Below are 9,648 nucleotides of genomic sequence, written 5' to 3'. Positions count from 1 at the left end.
GGCTTCTTATCTCACAGGAGCCTGGATGGGGGGAAACTATCTAGTTGACGTTTTAACAGAAGGCCCCAAGGGTGGGGGCTGCTGAAGAGTGGCCATCCCTGGATATGATTTATCATTACCAAGATGGCGGCTACGGGTTCATCACAGACTGGTACAAGAGGAGAGAGGATCCTGTCCGTGAGAGTGCACAAACAAAGTACAAGGGATGGGTGAGGGTACAGTAGGTCAGGGTACAGCTAGTCGTGCAGCGGTATGCTGGAGCGACGTTTACCGCAGATTGTGCGCTTGTCACAAGAAGTGGGTCTTCAGCTTTCTTTTCAAGGTTTCCATGGTAGGCGACAGTCTGATGTGTTGGGGCACAGTGTTACATAGTAGGGGAGATGAACGGAACAAATCTTGTATGCGATTGTGTCAAGAAGAGATAAGAGGGAAGTAGAGAAGGAGATCTTGGTAGGATGAGAGGTTGCATGCAGGTAACTAGTACAGGGAGAGTAGGTCACACATGTATAGAGGAGACAGGTTTTCGTTGGCATGGTATGCCAAGGTTAGGCTTTTAAACTGGAGTCTCTGGGCAACAGGGAGCCAGTGAAGAGATTGACAGAGGGGAGAAGCCTGGGAATAGTGGGGTGACAGGTCGATTAATCAACCAGCACAGTTTAGGATAGATTGGAAGGGTGCAAGAGTGGTAGAAGGGAGGCCACAGAGAAGGAGCTTTTGTAGTAGTCAAGACGGGAGATGATGAGGGCGTGCACTGGTGTTTTTATAGGTTCATGGTGGGGAATATGCGGATCCCCGAGATACTTTGGAGTTGAAGTCAGCAGCAAGTACAAAGGGCTTGCATCTGATGTTTGAAGGAGAGATCAGAGTGAAGCTTGCGGGACTGGGGAGACTGGGCAGCAATTCACTTTGATGGATACGTCAGTAGGGGGGAATGAATGAGATGGTGAAAAGTTGATGCATTCTGTTTTATCCATGTTAATTTTTACAAATCTAGCAGAGAAAAAAGTTTAAATGAAATATAGGACACACATTGTGGGATTCTAGTTAGTAAGGAGGTGATATCAGGTCCAGAGAGGTAGATCTGTATGTCATCAGCATAGAGGTGATACTGAAAACCGTGAGATTATGAGCTGTCTCAGGCCGAAGGTGTTGATGGAGAAGTGCCTGGGTCCTAGAAAGGAACCTTAGGGGACACGGACACATAGGGGATGAGATGAGGAGGTGTTGTGTGAATGGGAGACACTGAATGTCCTGTCAGTTAGGTATGAAAAGATCCAAGACAGGGCAAATCTGTGATTCCGAGAGATGAGAGTCTGTGGTAAGAGGGTATGGTCTACTGTGTCTAAGGCAGATGACAGGTCTAGGAGGAGGAGGACAGAGTAGTCTTGCTTGGATTTGGCAGTTAGTAGGTCGTTGTTGACTTTAGTAAGGGCAGTTTCAGTGGAATGGTGAGGTAGGAAGCCATATTGTAGGCGGTCAAAAAGGGATCAGGAGGAGGGGTGGGAGGACAGTTCAAAATAGACGTGTTGATCCAGTAGTTTGGAGGCATAGGGGAAAAGTGAGATGGGGCGATAGCTAAACATAGGATGAGTCATGGGAGGGCTTTTAGAGGATGGATGTGATCGAGGTATGTTTGAGTCATGAAGGGAATATGCCAGTTGTTAGTGAAAGGTTGAAGAGGAGGGTTAGGCTTGGGATGAAGACTGTGGTATGGTTTGGAATGAGATGGGATTTTATTGGGTCAAGTTCACAGGTGTGAGATTTGATTTGGAGAGTAAAGATGATCTTTCGTGATAGCTGGTTTTGGAGGAGGAGAGTTGAGTTGAAATGAGAAGGAGCTGTTGAGACTTTAAGCAAAAGCTTTGCCCTATGTTGTCAATCTTCTGCTTGAAGAGTGAGACTAAGTCTACAGTTGAGATGAGAGGAGAGTGAGGGGGAGCTGGTGGACACAGGAGACGCTTAAAAGTAGGCATGAGCGAACATTTCAGTGTTCGGTTCGGAAAAGTTTGCCGAACAATTTGATATTCGCCGAATGCCCGTCGAACATTTTCGAATCTCATAGGAGTCAATGGGGGAACAAAAACATGCATATACAACACCTAGAAACGTGACCAAAAGCTGCCAAAACACATAAAATTAGGTTTAGACACCAGGGGAGTGGCATCAATTGACCCAGAGTACAAGTACTATAATTATTATTACTGTGACAGCGACATTTATTCAGTTGCGCTTTACATGTCAAAAGGGGTCACCGACTGGTACAACAGGAGAGAGGACCCTGTCTGCGAGGGTGCACTGTCACAGATGTGGTTTGTGAAACCACTGTACCACGGACCACAGAGAGCCCAGAGGGGCGTGACTAAGCGAGCATCGGACTGTTCACTAGAGCCTCTGATGGTTAGATAAGACTTGGCTCCCAATGAACGCCAGGTGCCACTCCAGGACAGACCAACGGACACGCAGCAGCTGGACCCAGTAGGACAGCCTAGATGGTGCAGCAGTCAGAGTCTGTATCAGAGTGCAGCAGGCAGAGTCTGTATCAGGAGTGCAGCAGGTAGAGTCTGTATCAGGAGTGCAGCAGGTAGAGTCTGTATCAGGAGTGCAGCAGGCAGAGTCTGTGTCAGGAGTGCAGCAAGGACTAGTAGGCAACCTTACACAACTTAGACTGCAGAACAGGAAGGTTCCACTACAGCCAACCCAATAGATGGAGACCGAATCAGGATTCCCCACATCTAAAAAAATTAGTGGCAGACACCAGCGAAGTGGCATCAATTTCACTACTGGAGAAATAGTGTAAATAAGACCCACACCTCTTCCAGTACAGCCAACCCAGGAGATGGAGACCTAACCAGGAGTGTTCACATTGCCTAAATGAGGGCCTAACACCACCGAAGTGGCATGAATGTCATCAGACTACAAGTAATTTTTACACAGACCCATACCTGTCCCACAACAGCCAACCCAGGGGATGCAGACTCAATCGGAAGTGTTTCATTTTAGAAAAATAGGGCCTAAGACCACCATTTTCGTAGGCAGATTGGAGATGGTGGAGTTCAACCTCTTAGCTTTGTCATGTGTAGGATGAAACAATCTTTTACGTGACCACAATAGCGGGATTGAGGGCTGGCTGCAGTGCTGAGAGAGGGCAGAGTACAGTGAAACGGACAAACCGATAGACCGTGAGTAAGGTGCAGGCGGAGATGTTACGATGGATTGAGAAATGTGTGGTGTGCTCAGAGAAACAAACACAGCAGGCATGTCCACTTCACTTACAGCTGACAGGCTGTCACTCAGCCTAACTGCAGCGGGTATACAGCTGGTTCTGTCACACACCTGCGTGACACAACTTGGCATGGTAACAGAGGAGGAGGAAGAAGCAGCAGAGGTGTTTGATGGGGTGGCTGATGGTTGTTTATTGAAAATCAATTTAGACTTTATCATGTTTGTGTACCCATTTGGGAGAATAATATCTGCACCAAATGCTCAATTTAACTACAGTATAACTATAGAAATGCATGGAGACCAAAACTTCTTCCAGTACAGTCAACCCAATGGATGGGGACCCATTCAGGATTCCCCACATTTCCAAAAATTAGCGGCAGACTCCAGCAAAGTGTAATCAAGTTCACTACAGTAGAAATAGTGTAAATGCGACCCACATCTCTTCCAGTACAGACAACCCAAGAGATGGAGACTTAACCAGTAGTGTTCACATTGCCCTAAATGAGGGCCTTACAAACACCATCGAAGTGGCATCAATTTCACTAGAGTATAAGTATTGAAAAGGAGGTCAAAACCAGTTCCTCTACAGCCAACCCAATAGATGGAGACCCAATCAGGATTCCCCACATTTAAAAAAATTTGTGGCAGACGCCAGCAAAGTGGCATCAATTTCACTACTGTAGAAATAGTGTAAATAAGACCCGCATCTCTTCAAGTGCAGCCAACCCAGGAGATGGAGACCTAACCAGGAGTGTTCACATTGCCTAAATGAGGGCCTAACACAACCGAAGTGGCATCAATGTCATCAGACTACAAGTAGCTTAACGCAGACCCAAACCTCTCCCACTACAGCCAACCCAATGGATGGAGACTTCTCAGAATTCTCCACGTTTCCCAAAATTAGGGCCTAAAACCTGCAGCAGTAGCATCAAGAGCAGGCACAGAAGCCATATCACAGACTGCAATTTCAAGAGATCAATGCAGCACACACAGTCTGCAGTTGGGGTGCAAAAGTCCTTGGAGATGCCTGACTTGTTCATCTTGATGAAAGTTAGGTGGTCTGCGCTTTCAGGGGACAGCAGGGTGCGCTTATCTGTCAAGACACTACCAGCAGTGCTAAAGACAAGTTCAGAGATAACGCTGACTTCCGGGCATGATAAAACCTATAAGGCGTGAGAGGCGAGCTCAGGCCATTCATCCAATTTTGAAGACCAAAATGTGAAAGCGTCCAAACCCTCCCTGATGGTATTGATATTGAACTCTAGATACTCCTGCACCATCCTCTCCAGTCGTTCACCATGTGTCAGACTTGTACTCTGTTGTGCTGGTGCACGAGCTGGTAGAAAAAATGTGTGAAAGGACTCCCAGAAATTGCTTCTGCCACTTACTCTGTTGCTGCTGATAATGTTTTGGCCTTGACGAACTAACATGCCGGAGTTTGAAAGACTACAGCTGCAATGCACACTGTGTGCCTCACTGTTATCTTGGGGAAAACCTCTATTAAGGTTGCTTAAAAGTTTGCTTCGATACTCCAACATAAGCGGGTCCCTTTCCAGGGCGGGAAGTATCTGGCAAAAATTGACTCTTATAACGTGGATCTAACAGAGTGGAAACCCAGTAGTCAGCATTATTTTGAATCCTAACTATACGGGGATCATATTGCACAAAGTGCATCAAGAAGGCATTCATGTGTTGGGCTCTTCTAGGAGGTCCAAAGCCAGGCTGTTTTGTGGGCTGCATAACACTGATGCTTGTTTCCTCCGTCCCCTCCTGCCAACCACGTTCAAATTAGAGGGGATGATTATCCTCTTCATCCTCTGACTGCTGCTCGTCCATCACCTCCTCCTTCTCCATTAGTTCCTTGGCTCTTGCACCTACACTAACAGTTTGCCTGGTATCACCAAACCCCCTTGATCGCTGTAATCCACCTTCACTTGGCATCCACCTGTGTGACGACAGTCTGGAAATTTGAGACATTTGTATCCCTTCCACATCTTCCTCTTCTTTTGAGGCCTCCACCTCCTGCCGCAGTTTGCTCCAGCATGCATATGTACTGGAATAGTGATGCTGATGACAGCATTGTCAGCGCTAACCAGTAGTGTTGAGCCACCCCCGTAGTGTTCGAGTTCGGTTCGGTTCGTCGAACACCCGTGTGTTCGCCGAACTGTTCGTCGAACTGTTCGTCGAACACCTTCGAACACCGTTAAAACCAATGGCAGGCAAACAAAAACACATAGAAACACATAGAAAACACCTTCAAAGGTGTCCAAAAGCTGACAAACTGCTCAGAAGACATAACTAACACATGGAAAAGTGACAAGTACATATAGTCATGCGAAAAGAAAAGAGGTGGAGGAGTAAAAGGAGGGGGAGACACAGATATAGGCATGTCATGCCCTTCTAAAATCCAAAAAGTGAGAAGCCGACACGGCCAGTCCGCACCTGCCCGTGCCACCTCCGTGTCGCCGGGTTTGTGCCAGAGCCGCGGTGAACCCTGACGGCCAGCCCCCCTCTCCCAATACTGGTGCCTGTCCGCTGGTGGGTCGAGCGAGCCCCCCTGTGGTGGAGGCAGCTCTAAGCTTTTTAATTTAAATTGTCTCTCTAATTTGAATGAATACACTTTAAATCCATTTACAAGGATCTATTGGAGGGCAAGTCTCATGCCAGCAGCCGCGGTAATTCCAGCTCCAGTAGCGTCCACTAAAGCTGCTGCAGTTAAAAAGCTTTTATAAGGATCGAGCTCGGCTGTCCACCGCAAGGCATCCTACTGCCAGTCCCAGCCCCTATGCCTTGGGGTGCCTCCTGATGCTCTTCACTAAGTATCCCATGGTCCCGAAGCATTTCCTTTGAAAAAATTAAGTGTCTAAACTACAGGTGGTGTAGCTTGCTTAACAGCCGGGATAATCCGCTGACTAGCAGACACTGCTACTAGGCACAAAGTATTTCCTGGGCTAGATGCAGTTAAAAATTTGTAATTAGATACTCTCGTTGGATGCTGAGAAAGCATTCCATAGAGTCTCCTGGCACGCCATATATGATTCTCTTAAAAAGCTTGGGGTAGGGGTCTAGGGGACCCTTTTATAGCCAAAATCACGGCCCTGTATCGCAATACGTCACCTAGGCTGAAGATAAATGGAACTGTAGCACCCTGAGGGCTCGGCTGCTACAGACGTATTGCACCTCACCCAGAGGTGTGATATCTCACTCTCAGGTAAGGATGGAGTGTGGATCAGGACCCGACACTAGTGTTGAGCCACCCCCGTAGTGTTCGAGTTCGGTTCGGTTCGTCGAACACCCGTGTGTTCGCCGAACTGTTCGTCGAACTGTTCGTCGAACACCTTCGAACACCGTTAAAACCAATGGCAGGCAAACAAAAACACATAGAAACACATAGAAAACACCGTCAAAGGTGTCCAAAAGCTGACAAACTGCTCAGAAGACACAACTAACACATGGAAAAGTGACAAGTACATATAGTCATGCGAAAAGAAAAGAGGTGGAGGAGTAAAAGGAGGGGGAGACACAGATATAGGCATGTCATGCCCTTCTAAAATCCAAAAAGTGAGAAGCCGACACGGCCAGTCCGCTCCTGCCCGTGCCACCTCCGTGTCGCCGGGTTTGTGCCAGAGCCGCGGTGAACCCTGACGGCCAGCCCCCCTCTCCCAATACTGGTGCCTGTCCGCTGGTGGGTCGAGAGAGCCCCCCTGTGGTGGAGGCAGCTCTAAGCTTTTTAATTTAAATTGTCCCTCTAATGTGAATGAATACACTTTAAATCCATTTACAAGGATCTATTGGAGGGCAAGTCTCATGCCAGCAGCCGCGTAATTCCAGCTCCAGTAGCGTCCACTAAAGCTGCTGCAGTTAAAAAGCTTTTATAAGGATCGAGCTCGGCTGTCCACCGCAAGGCATCCTAGTGCCAGTCCCAGCCCCTATGCCTTGGGGTGCCTCCTGATGCTCTTCACTAAGTATCCCGTGGTCCCGAAGCATTTCCTTTGAAAAAATTAAGTGTCCAAACTACAGGTGGTGTAGCTTGCTTAACAGCCGGGATAATCCGCTGACTAGCAGACACTGCTACTAGGCACAAAGTATTTCCTGGGCTAGATGCAGTTAAAAATTTGTAAGTAGATACTCTCGTTGGATGCTGAGAAAGCATTCCATAGAGTCTCCTGGCACGCCATATATGATTCTCTTAAAAAGCTTGGGGTAGGGGTCTAGGGGACCCTTTTATAGCCAAAATCACGGCCCTGTATCACAATACGTCACCTAGGCTGAAGATAAATGGAACTGTAGCACCGAGGGCTCGGTTGCTACAGACGTATTGCACCTCACCCAGAGGTGTGATATCTCACTCTCAGATAAGGATGGAGTGTGGATCAGGACCCGACACCTGCATGCATTACACCACATTGCCGTGGGGCAGGGCGACCAATATGCCCCTGAGATGGGCACGACAGTCCCTGTCCCTGGCTGGAGTGGGGGGAGGGAACACTGAGGAAGGGGAACCCTGCAGTGCAGGAGCAGGGAGGAAGCAGTTCCTGGGTGCATTGAGAAGGGAGTATAAAAGGTGGGCACCATCTTAGTTCAGTGCAGAGAAGTCTGAGCAGAAGTGGCAGGGAGCAGGGGCTCTGCATGAGCTCTGCTCCGGAGGCGGGCCTAGTAACAGAGGCCCAGGCCTGCAAGAGGGAGAAGGAAGGAAGAGGAGCGGAGAAGGCTCCAGGAACAAGGAATGAAGGGATCCCAGGGGTGCGGGTCGCCACCGCACGCCCGAATCCACCTGCGTGGAGGGGTCAGGCCAAAGGGGGAGACCGGTCCCCGAACTAGTGGAGGCAGGAAACGACCCTCAGCTAGAAACCGGAGGCTCTGACATTTTATGTGGCGCAGCCCCTTGCTCCACCCGCTAGGAAGGCACCACATAGGGTCAGGGAAACTGGCGCCAAGTTTACCAAGAGGAGGCCCGAGGCAGCCGGACAGAAGTGTTGGTAAGAAAGGCCAGACAAAGGACACACAAAGGGGGTCCTGTGAAGCGCTCCAAAGTTATCTGGGAGTTGTCTGTTCCCCTCACCTGGTGAGCACAGTACGACGTGGGCAGCCGTTACCTGCAGACGTGGTCTGGATAATAAGAACTGTGAGTAAAGGCCCTGAACTGCATCACTGACTCCGTGTCGTTACTGCTGCTGCCCTGCACCATCACCCCCATCCTCCGCATACACTGCCCTGAGACTATACTCCTCCCGTGGGGAGTTATGCTACGCTCTGCTGCACCCACAACACCCTTAGCGGTCTGCCCTGTAGCGGCGGTTCACTCTGACCGCAATCCACGGGTGGCGTAGTCGGACATTTAAACATCAAAACCACATAAATAGTTCCGCCACTGGTTTGACCGCCCTGAGCCACGGAACCGGATCGCCGCCACGAAGACTACAACCACCAGCATCCACCAAAAAGGGTCCGGCTCCGGGTGTCCCAAGGCCCAGGGGGTGCGTCAGAACATTTTCATCACCTTTCACAATCACCAATGGGACAAGGCAGGGATGTCCTCTGTCCCCTCTCTTATACATCCTAGTGACGGAGCACCTGCTCTCATCAATTCGCCATAACCCCAATATTAGGTGGATTGAGGTGGGAGGCACCGAGTACAAGTGCTCTCTATTTGCTGATGATGTCCTAGTATATATCACTCAATCACATATATCCATCCCTGCTGTTATGGCTGAAATAGATCACTTTGTTACATGGTAAAATTTTAAAATCAATGCAGCGTAGTCTGAGGCCCTCGATGTCTCCCTCCCTAAATCCATATAGGATTCCATCCAGTCCAACTTTCCCTTTGCCTGGCCCTCACAGGGTATCAAATACTTAGGAATTCCTATTCATAGAGACCTCTCCCATCTATGTTATCTTAATTTTGGGCCCTTTATTGAACAATTCCATACAGACCACGGTTGGCAAGTTAGAACTGTAAGATTCACTACGTGAACCACTGGTGTTTTGTGGAAAAGCACATGTACACCGCGTTCCAAATTATTATGCAAAAAGTGTTTAGGAGTGATAAGGGAAGAATTTGTTTGTTTGTCAGTTAAACTCATTGATGGTGATGTGTGTCAGGGCTCTTTATATCACTGTAAGCAATTGCAGACACCTGTGCTAATTAGTTTGGCAGGTGTGTCCAATGAAAGGCAAGACTACTTAAGAAGGCTCTCTCACATTATTAAGCAGCCTACATTTTCTGCCAAAATGGGAAAGAAAAAGGATGTGTCGGCTGCTGAGAAGCAACAAATTGTGGAGTGTTTAGGTCAAGGCATGACTACAATCAACATTGTGCGATGATCAGGATGAAGTGTCTTGGCAATCAAGAAGTATGTAGCTGATTCACAGTACACACGTGTGCGTGCTGATAAGGACAAATTGAGGACTCTTTCCTACAGG

The sequence above is a fragment of the Phyllobates terribilis genome, unplaced genomic scaffold, assembly GCF_046119375.1.
Source record: "Phyllobates terribilis strain yellow unplaced genomic scaffold, ASM4611937v1 Scaffold_4__5_contigs__length_816908805, whole genome shotgun sequence".
NCBI classification, from domain to species: Eukaryota; Metazoa; Chordata; class Amphibia; order Anura; family Dendrobatidae; genus Phyllobates; species Phyllobates terribilis.
Note: the sequence above shows the minus strand (reverse complement) of the source record.